Source organism: Musca autumnalis, unplaced genomic scaffold (assembly GCF_047663935.1).
Source record: "Musca autumnalis isolate F117 unplaced genomic scaffold, ASM4766393v1 scaffold_3, whole genome shotgun sequence".
Taxonomy (NCBI): Eukaryota; Metazoa; Arthropoda; class Insecta; order Diptera; family Muscidae; genus Musca; species Musca autumnalis.
Genome location: NW_027411866.1, coordinates 178,734,424 through 178,755,261, shown reverse-complemented (window position 1 = coordinate 178,755,261; position 20,838 = coordinate 178,734,424). Strand labels below are relative to the sequence as shown.

At 36.4% G+C, this 20,838-nt stretch overlaps 1 protein-coding gene across 3 annotated transcripts in view; it reads left to right on the top strand.

The window, feature by feature from the left end:
- Window positions 1–290: 290 nt before the first annotated feature.
- mgl (low-density lipoprotein receptor-related protein megalin) overlaps window positions 291–20,838 on the top strand; it is a 579,665-nt gene continuing 559,117 nt past the window's right edge. Inside the window, exon 1 of one of the 3 annotated variants that reach the window (XM_073975913.1) lies at window positions 291–642. The gene's annotated coding sequence lies outside the window, so the exon portion shown is untranslated. Of the gene's footprint in view, window positions 669–709; window positions 5,692–20,838 lie in introns of those variants that run through there. The other 2 variants (XM_073975918.1, XM_073975917.1) reach the window with 2 other exon arrangements.

The following is a 20,838-nucleotide window of genomic DNA, read 5'->3' as shown; positions in this document are numbered from 1 at the left end:
CTACATGTTGTTCCCAACAACACGTACATCAACATTTGGCATGGAATGCTGCCAAACCATTTCCATGTGTTGTCATTGGGGATAGCAGTTGGAGCCAATGAATGTTGGGGAACTTTTGGGGAACAATGTTGCCAACCACAAATGTATACACCAAGCTTTTTACCCAAGAAACCATGGAATGTTGCAAAACAACAACATATATTCATGTTGGCGGGGGGATAACACAGGCAGACAGCGTTTGAGTGTTGGGGCACACTTCTTGAAAACCACATAGGTTGCTACATGGCTGTGGCGAGCAGCATACCGACTACAACTGTTTCTGCTGCTGACAATAGTATACAATTTCACTAACTCAGCGGCAACATAAGCTTTAGTCGCTCTCCGAGCGTGAACGTGAACGGTTTTATTAAAACGGATAACGGAAAGAATTTTGTTCGAAAAAATTTCGCAAAATTTCTCCAATTTTTTCTTTGTTTTCTTTAAAACCAACAACACAGGAAAATTAAATCCAACTAAACGTTGTCAGGAAGTGAAGAAAAGTCGTTCAAACAAACAACAAGAAAAGAAACAAAACAGTGTCGCAAAAACCCCAAACCTGTTTTTTCTTGGCAACGACAGCAACAACACAAAATCAAACAAAAGGTGAAGAAAAATTGTATAGCCAAAAGGTAGCGAAAAAATTCGCAACACAAATTTGTTGTGACAAGTAAAACCAGCCACAAATTTCAAGACCAAAACAAAAAAGGAAGTTTTAAAGAAAGTCGTTTCGTTGTTTGTGGCTGCTTTGACAGGCCTTATATTGTATGCAAGTGGTGTGTGCGTGTGTGTGTCATAAATGATTTGCTTGCGGCCCCAAAAAAGTGCGTCAAATGTGGACAACGGTCTAGTGGATACGCTGTTTTTAATTTCCAGCTATGCAATAATTGTGTGCATTTTTTCCATTGCAAAAAAGAAAGCGTTTTACTTTACCCACCAGAAACCAAACAACGCCAGTCAACGACAACGAAATTATGTGTTTAAAAAGTTCAAATAAATGGGGGGAAACTCCCCAAGTGGAAATTTCACATAACAACAAGTATCGGAAAACAAACAAGTTTTTCAATTACCAGCGAAAAAAGGAAAATTTATAAGAAATTAAATTAAATACCTACATCCTGTTGAATCAAAAGTGTAATGCCTCAAGTCAAGTGTTGTCAACTTTCAAAACACGTTGGTGGAGCCTTAATTATGAGCAACAATTATGTGTACGTGTGTGTGTGTGTGTGAAGTTTTATAAATTGTTTTCCCCATTACACCGTCAAATTGTTTTTTTTTTCTGTGGGATTTAAGTTCCTTGTGAATCCATACAAACCTAACAATGTTTGTGTGTAATTTAAAATTCAGTACCGCAAACCAATTTCTTTGATATATGTACATACGTGAAAAGTGTGAGTGTTCTCCTTTTGCGAATGTCAATTTGTTTTTTTTTTTGTTTTGTTTCATACCATAAAACAACGTCTAAAACTAACTTGAAACCGGATCCAAAGGATGAAAATATTTTATACAACTTTAATCAAAACAATGAAACCTATACCAAACCTAACGACATTCACCACTCTCCGTCTACCGCCATCAAACCCAACCCGGTAAATGTGGAAGGAAATGATTTGTAAACAAAGTTTTAATGTTCTCTTCTTAAACAAAAAGAACAACAAAGCCAAGTGCCGCAACAGCAGCAGCAGCACAAGCAATAGTATAATAAACAAAACAAAAAGTAGAAAGAAAGAAAAAGAAATATCCCGGTAAAGAAAAGAAAAACAAAAAAAGAAGAAATAAGTTTTAAATTCTACGAAAAATGAGGTTAACATCCGACCAAACTTTACCACACACAGAATTGGAGAAAAGACAACAGGCCGTACGTACATACGTACGGATGGATATCGCATCGCACACATTTAAAATAGTTGCCGTACAGCGATGCTTATGAAAATAGCAAAAAGCAACAAGTGATTTCATTTTCATGTGAAATTTTAAAAGAGTTGAAAAATTGTTTTGTTGGAATGTACCAAAATCTGCGACGGAAATTTTAAGGGCGATAAGGTCTGATAAGGTTTTAAAAAAACTAGCAAAAATAAAAAAAAGTTTTTCAAATAATCCTAGTATTTAACATATAAAAATTTTTATAGGGCGAGTTGTCTGATAAGGTTTTAAAAACATTAGCAAAAATAAAAAAACGTTTTTGAAATAATCCTAAAATTTGGGAACAAGTGTCGTTTAGCGGCACCTCTCGGATCGGTCTGCAATTTTTACCATAGGTAGCCATTAGAACCCTGATCCCAACGATATATAGTTTTCCGGGAGGAAGTCCCGAGATATGGGTCTTGACATTTCCGAAATTTCGTAGTCTAACACCATTAGGTTGTTTATGGGCACCTCTGGCATCGGTGTGAAATTTTCACCATAGGTAGCTCTTGGGACCTTGAACACAACGAAAAATAGCTTTCCGGGGGGAAATCCATACTTCGCGAGATATGGGTCTTGACGTTTTTACTTTTATCACCATGACTTCTAAAACCTATGCAAAATGGGACTCGTTTTAAAGCTCACGAAGAGTACTTTCCAATGCCGCAAATAATTAAAAATTGTAATTAGATTTTCTAATAATAATTTATTAAATTATTATACGACAACATAAGAAACAAGTAAAAAAGTGTCAGTCGGCTTAGCCGACAGAGATATACCCTTAGCCTGTGTGAATTAAAATACTTCTTTTCTCGAAAAAACGTACATATGTATTTACGGGGTTTCAAAATTTTGGGCGTATGAACTTCCCGACAAAAATACGGACTAGGATAAAAGCTCAAAGCTTCGAGAGTTGCATGCGCTCCAGCCACTACATATGGTGCCATATAGATTTTTACACATTTCTTGGTGTTTTCTCAAGAAATATAGACTTGCCCCTGATAAAGATTTTAACGCCGTAATGGAGACATTGAATGCAAGTTGCTTCAACAAAAATCAAAGTGATTCGGGAGTAGGTATTAAAGTGAATATATCAGAAATTTTGTGTGGGAGGCACCCGACGGAGTGGACAAATACAGTCCATATTCGGACATGATCTATATTTGATAGATATATTACGATGTGTAAAGTATGGACCAAATCGGTCACTCCCTTCAAGAGTTATAAAGCGCACAATTTTTCCAAAAATTTTTGAACTTTTGTGGGGAAGGTACCTGAAGGAGTGGACCGATATGGCAGATTCTTTCGAAAATTATGTTGAGCTTCAAAACTACACACGGAGTCACAGGGGCTTTTTGTACATTTCAGGCTATTTTCTCAGGAAGTATGGACCTGCCCCTGATGAAACTTGTACCGTCGTATGGGGGGAAGTGAATACAAGTTGCTACAATAAAAAATGAAGCGCTTCAAGAACTGGTCCTAAGCTGAACTTCTCCGAAATTTTGTGTGGAAGGTACCCGAAGGAGTGAACCGATTGAGTCCATATTGGAACCTCATCTAAGTCTAGTAGAAATTTAAAGATGAGCAAAGTATGGACCAAATCGGTTGCTCCCTTCAAGAGTAATCGTGCGCACAAATTTTTCGAACATTTGCGAACTTTTTTGGGGGAGGTACCGGAAGGAGTGGACCTATATAACCCATCTTCGAACTTAAACTAAGTTTGGACAATGTATTACGAAAGCCAAATTTTGGACCCAATCGGTTTATCCGAGAGTTATCGTGCGCTCCAGCCAGACAGACGGACGGACATTGCTCAATCGACTCCAAATTGTCTAAAACACATTTCGTCCAAACATACTTGGGGTCTAAAACCATTATATCGATGAGGCACATTTTGCCCCTATGAAAGTGTATGTATATACCCTCGTTAGCATAAATGCTGAGGGTATAAAAAGTGTACTTAAGAATCCGACCTTCGGACGGGGATTAAAGACTTTCTCCTATGGACAGGAGCAAAAGAGGGCTACGCGATCAAAACTTTCTTTTAAATTGTAAGTGTTTTTAAGTAGCTGGCTTTTGGTCGGGGATTTAAGACTTTTTCCTATGGACAGGTGCAAAAGTGGGCTAAGTAACGGGCCTTCGGCCGGGAATTTATGACTTTCTCTTTGGACAGGTGCAAAAGTGGACTACGTGGACTACAATACCCATATTGCCCACGTTAGAATTGTAAAATGTCAAGCTATATATCGGTGTATTCTGGGTGCGAAGGGCTATCTACTGTAAAAATTTCAGCCCGATCCGAGATGTGCCCATAAACAACCTAATGGTGTTAAAGTACAAAATTTCGGAAATGTCAAAACCCATATCTCCGGAAGTATGGACTTCCCTCCGGGAAATTATACATCGTTGTATTCAGGATGCTAAGGGCTATCTACAATAAAAGTTTCATCTTGATCGGAGAGGTACCCCTTAACGACATTTAAGCCACCTGAATAATTCAAGTTGACAACAACTGAAAGTTTGAGCATATATGGAGGGTGTAAAATTTTAAGTCGATATAACCATGTCCGTCCGACCGTCTTTTGAAATCAAGATAAAACCCGCTTTGTAATTTGGTATAGAAGTTTCTATTACTCCTAGGATGTTTGGTATTGCAAATGGGCTACATCGGGCTACATTTTGATATAGCCCCCATAGAACGGTTGACGGTTTAAGCTTCATTATCATACCCAAATGGCTAAAATTTGGTGTTTAGTCTTCGATGTGGATAAAAAACTTTTCCCCAGAATTTCGTCGGCACAGGTCCACGCCTTAATATAGCCCCCATAGAACGGTACCTCCCGACTTTCGGTATTTTCAAGGTTATGGCCACAATATTGGTATTTAGACTTCATTTGGGGTACACAACTTTCCATATGAAATTTTTCGGTATAGGTCCATGCCTTCATATAGCACCCATAGAACGGTACCTCCCGATTTTCGGTATTTTGAAGGTTGTGGCCTCTATATGCTACCGAAATGGTTGAGATTTTTCATTAAGTCTTAATTGGTGGTATAAAACTTTTCCCCAGAATTTTGTCGGCATAGGTACATGTCTTTATATAGCCCCCATAGAACGGTACCTCCCGATTTGCGGTATTTTGAAGGTTGTGGCCTCAATATTCCTCCGAAATAATTGCTGGAATTTGGTATTTAGTCTTCTGCATAAACGAAAGGAAACTGATTGTTCAGTTTTACTTTAATACAACTCGTGGTGGAGTATATAACAAGTACGGCCGGGTAGCTACCACAAAATTACTCAAGGTAAAAACATCAAAATTAATTTTGTAACCACTACAAAATAAATAGAGCAAATCATTAATTAGAGGAAGAATTAAAAAAGAACACAAAAAAGTGCGATGGCATTAATATTGTACTATTAAAATTTTTTAAAATAACATTCAGATACCGAGAATCACTTTTCGATCCTTTGAAAAGTGTAGTAAAAAATTCTATGGATGAATAGAAAGGCCAAAGAAAAAATAAAAATAAGTGAAATATTTTTTTTATTTTTGAAAAAGGACTTTTAATTTAATAAATATCCGTTGTTGTGATACATTGAATTTAAATTTAATTGGCATAACTTAATGGCCGTGAGTAAATCAACATTAACAAATAATACATTGTGTCAAAAAATTACACATTGGAATAAATAACTGAATGTCAACATTATTTAATGGAATAATCAACATAACGCAAACTATCTAAAAGGTGAGTTTATGAAATATTGCATTAAAGCAGATGTTGTGTTGTTTCTAGACTATTTCGTCCATTCTCGCGAATCTACATCACAAAGTTTTATATACGTATGGAAAAACCCAAATTTATTTTGCAATTCCATTTGAGAAAAATTTAAAAAAAAAATGTTGTTGCAAAGTCAAATTCTGGTTTCAAATATGTTCGCGTTTACAAAATGGTCCGTTGGGTGCAAAAGTTATAGCGATTTTTATTCTCATATAAAAAAATATTTCTTGTTAAGAGAAAATCTTATTACTTAAAAGAGCTTAGTGATAAGTTAGTGAGTGACTGACTGACAGATCATCGCCCAGACGAAACGGCTGAAGCTAGAAGCTTGAAATTTTGAGTATAGGTTGCTGTTGGTATGTAGGCTCGATTTTTGGAAATTGGAACTGGAAGGGTACGAAAAGTACTAAAAGGTACTAAATATGGTACCCTTTGTATTGGGCAAACGGGAAGAGCTAGAATTCTGAAATTTGGAATGAGGGTCACTGGTGGAGAGTTAGAAAGATGTACCAAAGGGTTTTTGGAATTTCGACCTATAAGTGTACGAAAAGTACTAAAAGTTATAAAATTTAGTACCAATTGTATATTTTGAACGGCTATAGCTAGAATCTTGAAATTTGGTATGGAAATCAAGGTTGGGTAGTGGGGTTTGTGAAAGGAAATAGTTTTAGAAATTCGTACTCATGTGTACGAAAAATACTAAATGGTACTTTATTTAGTACAATTTGGATTTGGGTAAACGGATAAATCTGGAAACTTGAATTTTGGAATTAAGATTACTGTTGAAGAGTAAGATTGAGATATGAGGGTGGTTTTGGAAATTCGTACTTATGTGTACGAAAAGTACTAAAGTGTACTAAATTTGGTACAATTTGGATTTGGGTGAATGGATAAAGGTGGAACCCAGAATTTTTTAATTATTATTACCTATACTCGAATCGGTTGATTAGTTAGGTTGAGTTATCTTGCGCTCCAAGCAGTGCACAAGGTGTCATAGGGTTTTTTGCACCTTTCAGGATATTTTCTCAGGAAGTATGGCCCTGCCCCTGATAAAACTTTTACCGTATTATGGGAGGCAGTGAGTACAAGTTGTTATAACAAAAATCAAAGAGATTCGAGAGCAGGTCCTAAACGGAACTTTTCCGAAACTTTGTGTGGGAGGTACCCGAAGGAGTGGACCGGTTGAGTCCATACTAGAACCTCATCTAAGTCTGGTAGAAATTTCACGATGTGCAAAGTATATTACTTTCTTCAAGAGTTATCAAGCCCACAAATTTTCCGAACATTTTCGAACTTTTGTTGGGGAGTTACCGGACGGATTGGACCGATATAACCCATCTTCGATCTTACACTAAATTTGAACAAAATATTACGAAAGCCTAATTTTTGACCAAATCGGTTCATCCGTACGAGAGTTGACGTGCGCACCAGCCAGACAGACAGACGGAGGGACATTCCTAAATCGACTCCAAATTGTCTCAAACGGATTTCATCCAAACATACTTGGGGTCTGAAACCATTATTTCGATGAGGCACATTTTGCCCTATGAAAGTGTATATCATAAATGCTGAGGGTGTAATAAGTGTCGATTTGCATCTCTTGGGTCTTTTCCAAGATTTGCCGCAAGGTAAATATCTGGCCAATGGTGGATTTTCCAGATCGTAATCCGCATGGGTCTAATTTTTATTTATTGATTTTTCTCATCCATGAACAGTCTAGTTTCAGAATCCGCAAAAACTTCCATTTAAAGTTGGTTCAGGAGCACCGTGTTTTTTTTTTTTTTTTGCTATGAAGTTCACTCCTTCGGGACCGATTGCTCATTTGCAGCCTGTAGTTTTTTTACAATAGACGGGCAGACGGACGGATTCTGTTTTTTCTCGGAGTGAAGATTTGATCTATTCTATACTTCCCAAATCTACAACTGCATCGTTTTGTTCCCTTACACCAAAAAATTTAACACGAAACGTAGGATGTGTTATATATTCACCTGGATATATGTTTAATGGCAGAAACAGTACTGGATGCATGAGGTTGAGATAATTATTGGATTCAAGAACTAAACGGATATATAACATTTCGAAATCCCACCAGAAGTACTTTATAACATTAGTATCAAAATCCTTAGTAATAACGAGACTGAATTAGGTATCCGTAGGAGCAAACCTGGCAAAGCGGAAGGAGGTGTTCGTTTTAAAAGACGCCCGCAGAAGCGCTCATATATGGCAAACTGAAAAATTCCCGAGTTAGTGGATGAAGGGAACACTGCGTCGACTTTGAAAAAGTTTTGACCGCTTAAACAGTCGAATAATCTTAGTAAGGGCTATAAAGTTTTCCCCAGAAATTTGTCGGTGAAGGTTGGCTTTTTTATATAGCGCACATAGGACGGTACCTCATGATTTTCGGTATCTTCTAGTTATTTAGTCTCCGATGGAGGTATAAAACAGGCAGAAAGTGGTCCACATTTTGATAAATCGCCGATAGTACGATAAGCCCCATTATCTTACCAAAATAGCTGATATTTGGTATTCCGTCTTCGTTGGAGGTATACAATATTTTAGTCGAATTATTCAACCGAAATAGTTCTACTCCACTGAATTGGGAATTCCACTAAAATTTAGTACCTGAGGAAAAGTCAAATAACTCACTAGGTAAAACGCTACGATAATTTCTTGAAGGCAAAAATTCTACCTACCTAAAAACACAATATCTGTTGCAGTTTCAGAGAAATAATTTTTTATTTCTCCAGAAATTTGCAAAAATGAGGTATTTTCCAAACTTTTTAAAATATTGTTATCTTTAGGGCACGCCACTGCCACACCATTCAATATTTTGACTTAATTTTTGAGTTTCAATGTGTTTCCAGAACCATGTGCGCCGGTTTTACTTGTTTGGTGCGCACGATAACTCTTGAAGGGAGTAACCGATTTGGTCCATACTTTGCACGTCGTAAAAGTTCTACCAGACATAGATGAGATTCCAATATGGACTCTATCAGTCCACTCCTTCGGGTACCTTCCACACAAAATTTCGGGAAAGTTCAGTTTAGGACCAGCTCTGGAATCGCTTAGATGTTTGTTGTAACAACTTGTACTCGCTGCCCCCATTACGATGGTACAAGTTTTATCAGGGTCAAGTCCATACTTCCTAAGAAAATAATCCGAAAGGTTTTAAAAACTCCTATGGCACCATTTGTAGTGATTGGGGCGCGCGATAACTCTCGAAAGGATTAACCGATTTGGTCCAAAATTTGGCGTTAGTAATATTTTATCCAAACTTAGTTTAAGTTTGAAGATAGACCATATTGGCCCACTCTTTCAGGTAACCCCATAAAAGTTTAAAAATGTTTGGAAACATTTTGCGAACGATAATTCTTGAAGGGTGCTACCGATTCTGTCCATACTTTTCGTATCGTAACAACTTGTATTCGCTGCCTCCATTACAACAGTACTCGTTTTTCAGAGGAAAGTCCATAGTTCATGAGAAAATAGTCGCAAAGGTTTAGAATACACCTATGGCACCATGTGTGGTGGCTGGAGCGCACAACTGTCGAACGGATCAGTCGAATGGGTCCAACCTTTTGGACTTCGAATCCCTTTGGTTTCTGTTGCAACAAGTTGTAATCGCTTTCCCCATTACGACTGTACATGTTTTTAGCGACAAGTTACTTACTTCTTGAGATAAAGGCCCAAAAGCTCCAAAAAAGCCTGGCGGCACCAACTAAACCGATTTAGTCCAAACATTGTACATCGTATTATATAAACGTCAGAAGTATTGTGCTTACTTCTTTTCTTTTGGTCCCAGACTGAGGGTATATCTCTGTTGTTCAAGCTGGCTGATACTTTTTTCACCTTTTGTTTTGTTTTTTGATTTCTTGTTAATTTGTTTCTTTGTTAATACAATATGTACAAACGTTTTAATGGCATTTTTCTTTTCTTTGCAGGTAAGAATTAATAACTTGTAAGTACTTTATTATAAAACGGGTCCATATTGATTCATAACCATTTAATTTAAACAAGTAAAAAAGCGTTAAGTTCTGCCGGGCCGAAATTTTTATACCCTTCACCATAAAATATTCTGAACTAAAACGGAATAATTATTTTCTTTCCTGCTCACAATTTTAGGCGGAGATATGTTTTTGGTGAAGAAGTTTTGTGACCATTGGTAACCTCAAATATCGAATTGCAGATACTTGGGTCAAAAATTGTAGCTATATATAATTGTTCCACAAAAATCCCAGATGGGACAAATGAGACTTCTCTCATATCAATGAGTGAAGCCCGATTCATATTAGCTCAATGATATGGGACTACAGTTTATCGCCGAGTCTGAACGGCGTGTCTTAAGACACCATTTGTAGAGAATTTGTACATGGCTGAAATACTCAAGAAATGTCGCCAACATTACTGAGGGGTATTTTTCCACCGTTAAAAATTGTTTGATGTTGCTTGGCCGGGCAATCGAACCCACGACCTTCAGCGTGCAAGGCGGATGTGCATACCATTGCACCACGGTGGCACCCAAAATTGTAGCTAAAATCCGAAAAACTGAAAATCGGTCCAAAACATGGACCTATGTTGACAATTTATATAGGGGGGCTATACAAAACATGGATCTATGTTGACAGTTTTTGGTGGAGATGTTGTGTGACCATTGGAAACCTCAAATATCGACTTACAAATAGTTCGGTCAACAATTTTAGCTAAAATCTTCAAACTACCGAAAATCGGGAGATACCGTTATATGGGGGCTATACCAAAACATGGACCTATATTGACAGTTTTTGGTGGAGATATTTTGTGACCACTGGGAACCTCAAACATAAAATTACAGGTAGTTCGGTCTCAAAATGTAGCTCGCTGAAAATACCGAAAATCGGGAGGAACCGTTATATGGGGGCTGTTCCAAAACATGGACCTATGTTTACAGTTTATGGTGGAGATATGTTGTAAATACTAGGAACCTCAACTGTCAAATTACAGGTAGTTCGGTCTACAATTTTAGCTAAAATCTTCAAACTACCGAAAATCGGGAGGTACCGTTATATGGGGGCTATACCAAAACATGAACCTTTGTTGACAGTTTTTGGTGAAGATATATTGTTATCACTAAGAACCTAAACTGTCAAATTACAGGCTGTTCGGTCAAAAATTTTAGCTAAAATCTTCAAAATACCGAAAATCGGGGGTACCGTTATATAGGGGCTATACCAAAAACAACAAAAACATGGACCTATGTTGACAGTTTTTAGTGGAGATATTTTGTGATTACTAGGAACCCCAACAGCCAAATTACAGGTAGTTGGTTCAAAAATTGTAGCTAAAATCCAGAAAATACCGAAAATCGGGAGGTACCGTTATATGGAGGCTATACCAAAAAGTGGTCCAATATAGCCCATCTTCGAGCTTGACCTGTCTATGGAAACACACACGAGTGCAAAAATATAGCGCTCTAGCTCAATTATTGCGAACGCTAGAATGATTACAACAGACGGACAGACTGACATGGCTAGATCGTCTTAGAATTTTATCCTGATCAAGAATATATGTATATTCTTTATGTGCCCGCAAATGATTAGTTCAATGTGTTACAAACAGAAAAATTAAAAATAATTAAAAAAAATAAGTTTCAGTGTTTTATTTAGAAATGCACTTAAAACTAGAAAATAATTTGTCGCTTAGCCTCAATAAATATATTCTTTCTCATGATGGAATCGCTCAAATATATATTTTATATGGTGGCAAATGATTAGTTCGATGGGTTACAAACAGAAAAACAAACTTAATATACCCTCCATACCACCGACGTAGTCAGGGGGTGGCCCGGCCGAAATGAATTAAGGTATTAGCTTATATTACAATTTTTTAATTTTTGAGTAAAATTTTAAACTGTTTTAAATTGTTCCAGAAATATGTAAAGTAGTTGGAAGTATTACAGAGAATTATTTAACTACATTGTCCAACATATTTGAAAGTATAAAAATAGTGAACAAGTTAGACTTTTTGAGCAATTTTATCCATAGTTCTTGTTAAGTTTTAAGGTGTTGTTTAAGCGTTTAATCGGAAATTTAGGCTGACTGTAAGTGTTACTGAGTTCAGAACAAAACGTTTATTTGTATTTATTGAACGTTTGTAACATATTACGTCCAATACTTTAGCTTATAAACAACATGCAGAAAAAAACATTTTTGCGATATTTTGTTTTTGAAATTTTTTATAAGAGCAATTCAACAATAAACGATAAAACCGTTGCTTAATCTTTGTGGTTTTAAGTGTTTGTATATTTTCTCTAACACGTTTTTGTAATTAACTATTTTGAAATTCATAACTTTTCAAATTCTTTACTATGTTTGAAATTTGCAATAAAAAACTATATCAACCATTTTTTATGATATAATTTCTGTTCCACCGCAGTGTCGTAAATGTCTATTGGACAAAAGGATTTTTCTGTCGAATATTTACGTTTTGTACGACCTTTCGAATGGTTATAAAATCAAGAGTATTGAGCTTGAGGTCAATGTTTATATTTTACTATCTGAACCCGGTGCGCTTCGCTACCCCGAATAAAGTAAAATATAGTTTGACAAATTTATTTGTAGGCCAATTTTCGTCACCCATTCCAACTTTCATTAAAATCGGGTATATAAAGCGTGTTTGGTTTACATTAAATCGGTCGAAAATATATATGGGAGCTATATCCAAATCTGAACCGATTTCAATATAATTTGGAAATATTTCTAGACACAATTCCGCCACACATTCCAAATTTCATTAAAATTGGACATACATAGCGTGTTTAATGCATAAAATATGTGAAATCGGCCGAACATATGTATATATGGGCGCTATATCCAAGTCTGAACCGATTTCCATATAATTTGGCAAATTTATTTCTAGACCAAATTCTTGCACACAATCAAAATTTGGAGACATTACGTGTTACCATTCTATAGATATTTGCATAAAAAATCTAAATTTTTTGGAGGTACCTCCGATTCTGATGCTATATCTCCGGATCAACGCGGACTTTCAGAAATTTTTATAGCCTATGTTACTTTCAAGCCATGTAGTGATATACTCTAAAAATTTCAGGAAGATCAATTCAGCGGTTTTTGAGTCCATAAACTTCAAACAAACAAACGTACAAAAATTTTTCTACTTGATATATATTGATGATTTATTACATATTATTTCCAATATTTCAAAATTAGAATGAATTTCATCTTCAGGGATTTTTCTTTCGATTATTCTTTGAATAAAACCAGAAGAAAATGTCATAGAAATCCACAGCAATTGTATTTTGAAAAGGTACTTCCTTCGGCAAAGGACTCTGTGGCGACAAACGAAATCAACAAACTGATCAGAAACAGGTTCTTCTTCGTCAAAATCTCAACAAGTACCACTCAACTTTGCGGACAGGAATATACCCTGAGCCTGTGTGAATTGAAACTTTCATCTAAAGACAGATCGAATAGCGGCTACACAGCTAAAATCCTTAAACCCAAAAACTATGTATTAAGAGATTTTCAGAAATTTGTAGCCATTTTCGGACGTATGAACTGCAAACAAAATATGGATTTGTATGATTGATCACATGTGTTGCGGAGGAGGTATGGAGAAATAGACCGGACCGACGTATTTCATTTTGGGAGTAGATCTTATTTTGGGAGTCATTCCACCAGTCATTTCAGTTCGCCACAGTATAATTTTCCCCTTTTGACCTTTATTTCAGGAAATATGGAAGACATAATACCGCTCTAAACACAAGGAATACCTTCAGTAACAATTTCTAAAGATCCTCAAATAGACCTTAAACTGCACTTAAACAAATATTTTGAAGGTTTGTGAGGGAGGTACCCCAGTATGGCCCATTTTCGAGCAAAACTAAGTTTGGAAAAAATATTACTAAATCCAAAGTTTGGACCAAATCTGTTGCTCCGTTCAAGAAAACTCGCGCATACCACTTTAGCTAAAATTCTTGAAATTTGGAGGAAAATACCAGAAGAAGTAGACAGAAAAGCACCTTCTTCAAATTTTGTATATAAGGCTCGCTGAAATATTGCGATAAACAAAGTTTGGACCAACGCAGTATCCGGATCGAAAGTTGTCGTGCGCACTAGCCACTACACATGATTGCATTAGGTGTTCTTTACAGCTTTCGGGCCATATTCTCTGGAAGTATAGGCTTGCCTCTGATTAACTTGTACTGTAGTAATAGGGGCCCCGAGAACACTTGTTGCAAAAAAGCGAAGCGTTTCCAGAGAGTTATTTTTATTTATTACTTTATTTATTTCATACTTTTACTTATAACTAAATTATTAGCATAAAGGAAGTGAAGCCATGACCATTGAGGTCTTAAGCTTACACAGCTTATCCAGGGAGGTCTTAAACAGCACTTCGCTGAAAGTTTTTGAACTACTCTTCGGAAGTTTGCCGAAAGAGTAGATCGACATGGCCCATCTTCGAATTTGATCAAAATACCACGAAGGCCAAATTTTGGACGGAATCGGTTGATATGTTTGAGAATTATCGTGCTCTCCAGGCAGCTACCCAAACGAATGGACATAGCTAAGTCGACTCCAAGTTTTCTGAAACAGATTTCTTCCAAACACACTTTGGTCCTAAAGCCATTATTTCGATGAGACACATTTTGGCTAAAGGCTGAGAGTATAAAAACATGTAGTTTGGGAAAAAAATGTGTTTATGCATTTTTGCTAAAAGAATCTATAAAGGTATAGGACTTGGATTGGGCGACATAGTTTCCAGAATTTCTGTAAGTGAAGTCTGACGATTGGACGCCAAAATTAGTCTATTGACAGATGCACGATTTGGCGACAGAATTTGTCATTTACAGAACAGCGATTAGGTGCTAGAATTTCTTGATGGATGGGCTAAATATTGCTCAGCATTAGTTCTCGGCCTTCAGAAATTCTTTGTGATAAGTAGACATCGGATTTTTGCATATATTTGATAATAATAATGTTAAGACATTTGAAAATTAAACGTTATGATATTTCTAAGGTTTTCCGATTGTATTCGCTTTCTTTTGGTCTTATTGAAGTGATATCACTGAATTTCATAACATTCACTGTAGTTGTGAATTATTTGATAAATGATACGCCCAAAAATATATGGGATTATTAATATATCCATTGTTTTGACCATATATTAAATGCGACATATTGTCAAAAAAGTTCTAAAAACAAAATAAAATTGGCCAAGAAGTCGTACGCCATTTGAATTAAAAAATAGTAATGAAAATTATTCCATCACTAAAATAAGTCTAAAATAAGGTTTACATCTTTGCTAAATAAGAAATTTTCGCTAACATGAACTTTCAAAATTTTGGTCAGGTGGGCCCCCCCCCACCCCGAAATGAAATCCTGGCTACGTCCCTGCTCCATACTATGGTGGTGGGTATAAAAAGTTAATGCCAAAGATTATTGTTGAATTCCATTAAAGGATATCATGAAAACCATTACCTTTCTCAATCCGTTAAAAAATTTAAAATGTTTGATTTGTTTTGGTTGAAGTTTCAATGGAGAGTAATGTTTTTTAGAAAGAACTTACGGTGTTGCAAAATTTTTACTGATCGCTACCAACATCATGACTTCATCCAGGCGAAGGGAGTTATCAATTGGCTTTTCAGTTTATTGAAATGATGCCTTTTTTATTTAAAATACATTTCAGTTTCCTAAATTTCATGAAAATTAAAGGATTTCTTCTCAAAGGTTCTTATGACTTTTGTGTATTTTTTTAATATTTTGATTAGTTAGTTAAAGTTCTATGGTGCAGTTATACGTCTATTAACATTTGAATCGAATAAACGTGGCTGCTGTTTTTCTGGCCCTTGCTGCATGCATCATAAGAGCAGAGAAGAGATGAGGAGGGAAAAAGTTCATTGAAACTACACCATTATACGTTATGTGGAAAAATATTGTGCTAGTGATGGTAGAGTTGGTGTTGTTGTTGTTGGTAGCAGCTCTAGCCGGAGAATGAATGCGGCGACTGCTGCTGCCACTGTTGTTGTTTGTTGGCCTGGTGAAAGTTTTCATCTTTTCTACTTTTGCATGATTCTTCATTGCTGGCGTTTTTTCTTGTTTGTTTGTTTGCAAAATAGTAAATAACAACAACCAAAAGACCAACTATAAAAACAACAAAAACTTGGAGCCAAGAAAAATAATGTGCCATCAATTCAAAGCAGTAGCTGCTCCCGGTGCTTTGCAGAGAGAAAATAAAAGATAACCCATTAAACAACTGCGACCAAATAGAACCTTTTTTGCCATCTCTTCCGGGGAGGGGAAGAGAGGGGAAATAATACTAGCCACCAACAACTATTACTACCATTTTTTCCACCCGAATCCAGTTCTATTATTGGCATTGGGTTCGTTTTTGACACGTTTCTGATTGCCTCTATTCTTTTTTGCCAAAGATTCGGTTAATGTGTATGTAAATATGTGTTCATAGCTTATGCAGATGTGTGAATGTTGATGCTACTTTTTTCAAAATCTATTTATTCTTCACAGAATCTCAGCAGAAATATCATGTTTTTGTGCTATCATCGCCGCATCCTCTTTTCCTCAATCTCTTCCATAAGTCATAGCATTCTTCTATCTTGACAATGAATCAAGCAAGGCAACCCATTTTTAGTTTAGAACATGATTTTGGTTGGATTCTTCTTCAGCTCATGTTCTTTTTGTGATGTATGTATGTATGTCCGTATGTGCCAATTTTAAATTTTGGCTAATAAATACATAGACTTGGGTAATTTGTAAAATTCTGCATTGGTGGATAGACCCAAAAAAACAAGACTTGTAGGCAATTAGGTTGTAGTTAAGTTTCGGTTTTCTTTTTTTTTAAATTAACTGTCATAAATTAAACAATTTTGGATGAGAAGATTACTGGGGACAGCTTCCACTTTCAAGCAAACAAATTGGCTATGTAAAGAAAAACTTTCATAGTATTTTTTTAGATTTTTTTTGCTGATCGTGTTTGTGACACCAACAGAACTTGTCCATTCACAATAAATTGTTGTATCCTTCTTCAAACATTTCTCTCTTAAGTATTAGACTCCATCTTCTTCATATGCAAAAAGCAAAGAAGGCTAGAGAAAACATAAAACCACTTCATATGCATATAGAAGTCATTAAAAAAAGACGATACACTTGAATCCATATACAAGAATAAAGGCTATCCTAGTTAAATGTTAACAATCTGGGCGTATGTGTGTCCTTCATCATGCAGTACTAACCATAAATTATGCCATAGAATGCTTAGAAGAGCCTCTCACATGCTACTCATGCCTGAGATAACCTACAACAGCTAAACTCCATTGCAAAAAAAAGAATATGATATTTGTAACACTAGGTCGTCGTAGTTGAAGGCTAAAGTTTCACAATTTAACAATTTGCTTCATTTACATTTTTTGAGGTCAACCCACAAAATAAAGACAGACAAGTAACGACAACGATATACAACAACCACTGCCAGCACCACAGACAACAACAGCATCACCATCGACTAGGGAACGAAAGAACATCGTCATCCTCATTTGTATGTGGTGGCGCATTGGCTATCTCAACGAATAACTAAGTGAAATGGTCAGCATCACCACCAGTCAAGGCAACATTTGTAACAATGGCAACTGGTAGCCTGTTTACATTCTACCACCACCAAACTCACAGATATGCATTGCATATGAGTTTATATGTATGTATTTAGTTTGTAGTTGAATGTCACACTTTTTATGACACATATTTATGACAACTTTAATGTCAGAATGTATCTTCTTGTAAATAAATGAAAAATGATTTTTTTGTCAAGATTTTTCTTGAATAGAGTGAGCATTATAAATAATATTCATAATATTTCATCGTAAGCTAATCTATTTAGGGCCTGGTCGTACTTTCCGGACTGAACTCCCAGGATTAAGATTTTCTTATTATGGACCAAAACATGAACCTATATTAATGTGTGGAACTTTTCTACTCATTGGGAATTCGGAAAACCAAGTTATAGCCACTTCTGTTGAAAAATCATTTTAAAGGCTTCATATGGGGCTGTACGAATTACAGCAACTTCGGTCGGGAGGAACCGTTAGACGAGGACTGAATGATAACTATAACTGTCTGACCTAACAATGAAAACGCGAATATTTACCATCAAAAATAATTTTATTGTTTTCTTAAGTGTATTTATACACTATTTAGACACCTGAAAAACATAGTCTTTGAATATTTTTTCAGCATCTTCTGTTTACGAAAATCGTTGATCACGTTGTTTTTCCTTGATATTCTGGGATTGAATAAAGTCAGTGGATCCTCAGTCAGGGCTGCACGGCGGATGACCCATCAATTCCACGTTTTGCCCGCTCAAACAGGTGCTGCTTTGAATCGATGTGTGAGAGCTTGCATTGCCATTATGCAGAATGATTCGTCTTCTCTTGTTCATTTTTCTTATTTCTTAGCAAACAAATTATAGTGTACCGCTCAGAATTAGCCGTTCTACATTTCTGAAGCGTATAGTCGCCACACGGTTAGTTTTGCCGAGAAACAGGCGACCATTTGCTTCGAAGTGCTTCTTACATGCACAACTTTCGTTGGATTTGGTTCGCTTTCGAAGACCCATACGATCGATTCCTGTTTTGTTTCGGGCTCCTAAGCACAGATCCAAGATTCGACGTATGTGACGATCTTTTAAACGTCATTTGAAGCAAAATTTCTTTGCACAAATCCACAAGAGCCTCGTTTTGAGTGATTGTCCAATTTTACCATATATTACGTGAAAAATCCACTTTTGCGACCAGGTATTCATGTAATACCAAATGTTAGTTGGTGGAAGAAATGTCCAAAGATGCCTCTATCTCACGGTATATAACATGGCGATCTTGCATTATCCGCATGGCTTATTTTATGGCTTAATTTATTTCTGGCACAACGTCGGATTTTGGTCGACCTTCGTTTTTTGGTTAGTATCGGCCACGATGGAATTAATTAAACCAGTTTTTCATAGGGCTATATAATGGTCCTTTATCAACAAACAAAGATTTGATTTGATCGATGCACTCTCGGCGTGATTATCCACGTCAAAAGTTGTGAAAAATGATCGGGCAAAACTGTGAAATTCCATTTTTTTGCAAGTGATTTTTTCAAGTAAACAACACAACATAGGGTCGTATGACAAACTGTACCGAGTACGTATTGCATAAAAAACTGTCCAAAAAATTTTCAAATGGTTCCTGGAAGCACGCGTTATTGCCTAGGCCAGATTGTCTTCGTGCAGCCCTCGTATGAGGGTTATACCATAATGTAGACTTATGCAGGTCTACAATATTTGAGGCCAAAATGACCTAACCCACATGCCCAAAAAATCAAACTAACTACAAAAAAGAAGAAAAAATAACCGGAACCTTTTGAAATAAATACTAAAAAAACTTGGCCTTCGTCATATGTTGTCCAAAATAGTGGGTGCGATATCTAGCGGAAAGATATGACTCCCAAAAGAAGATCCACTTCCATAATGGACTATGTCGATCCATTCCTTTAAGTACATATTCCGCAACACTTTTGAACTCTAATCCTCCTCCACATTTTTGTCAGCACTTTCAAAGGTCCAAAAAGGGCCACAAAATTCTGAAAAGACCCTAAATACATTTGTTCTGTCCGTATACAAAAGTTTTAATTCACATAAGCTGAGGGTATATCACTGTCGGCAAAGCCGACTGATACTTTTTTACTTGTTAATCAGTAATTTAAATTCTGGGGGCATATTCGGACAACTTACTAAAACAAAACTTGAAAACCAACTCTTGACCTCTCACTTGATGCAAATTATATCAATGTAGCAGTTAGATAGATGAATCACTGGAAGGTCCTTACCTAGGAATTTTTTGCTGATTCTGAAACTACAATGTTCATAGAAAAAAATAAAATAAAAACAAGTAAGAAAAGCGTTAAGTTCTGCCGGGCCGAACTTTTTATATCCACCACCACGAACTGTATAGAAGTGAATACCGAAAATTGGGAGATATCGCCCTATGGGGGCTATATGAGGGCGTGGACCTATACCGACAAATTTCATATGGAACGTTTAATACCCCAAATGAAGACCAAATACCAAATTTCAGCTATTTCGGTGGATTAATGTGGGCACAACCTTCAAAATACCGAAAATCGGCAGGGGGCTATATGAAGGCGTGGACCTACACCGACAAATTTCAGGTGGAAAGTTTTATACCCCCAACGAAGACTAATACCAAACTTCAGCCATTTCGATGTGATAACGAGTCTAAAACCTTCAAAATACCGAAACCTCTAGAAACATCAAATACAAAATTACAATCGATTCGGTGGTAAAATGGGACAAATATCTTAAAAAATCCTTAAAACGACGACACGTCACGCGTCACTTTGTATGGGGGCTATACGACAACGTGGACCTACATAGTCCGCTTTCAATACCAAAAGTCCTACATACATATAATAGATTTTACCAAAATTTCATCCACCTACTTCAATCCGTTCGGACGGTAGAGTGATTTCCACAGACGGACGGACATGGCTGTATCGATGTAGAATTGCACGATCAAGAATATATATAGTTCGAGGGTATAAAAAAACAAGGGATATTAAAATACATCATGGTAAAAGTTCACATTTTTAGGGTTTTTTAGGCTTTCACTATTTTCCTTGGAAACCGCAAGTCTTATTGAAATTGGATTAGAGCAAATGTTGTAGCTGTGAAAATTCTCTACCAGATTCACTTTTATGACTTTTTCCTAGGTTTTACCATTTTTGAGATATAGATTAGAAATATTGAAATTCGGACAATTAACTGACTGTATCGCCGTACGGGGGTTTGAAGTTTTTATACTATCTTTGATTAGAAGAAATGTAATATATCGAAATATTTATCAATCATTCTTATTTATCGCGCCCCTAGGATCCGCCAAAGTGAAAGGTTGGACATTGCGAGGGAGGTATACGAAGAAGTGGTCCAATTTAAACCCTTTAGGATGTTGACGTACCAGAGCTCCGATTTTGCGAGCAAAAAGTCCTATTTGCTGGTTTTTACTCGCGAGTGGAAGTACGAGTTTTTAAAGAAGTTTGCTCTCTACTC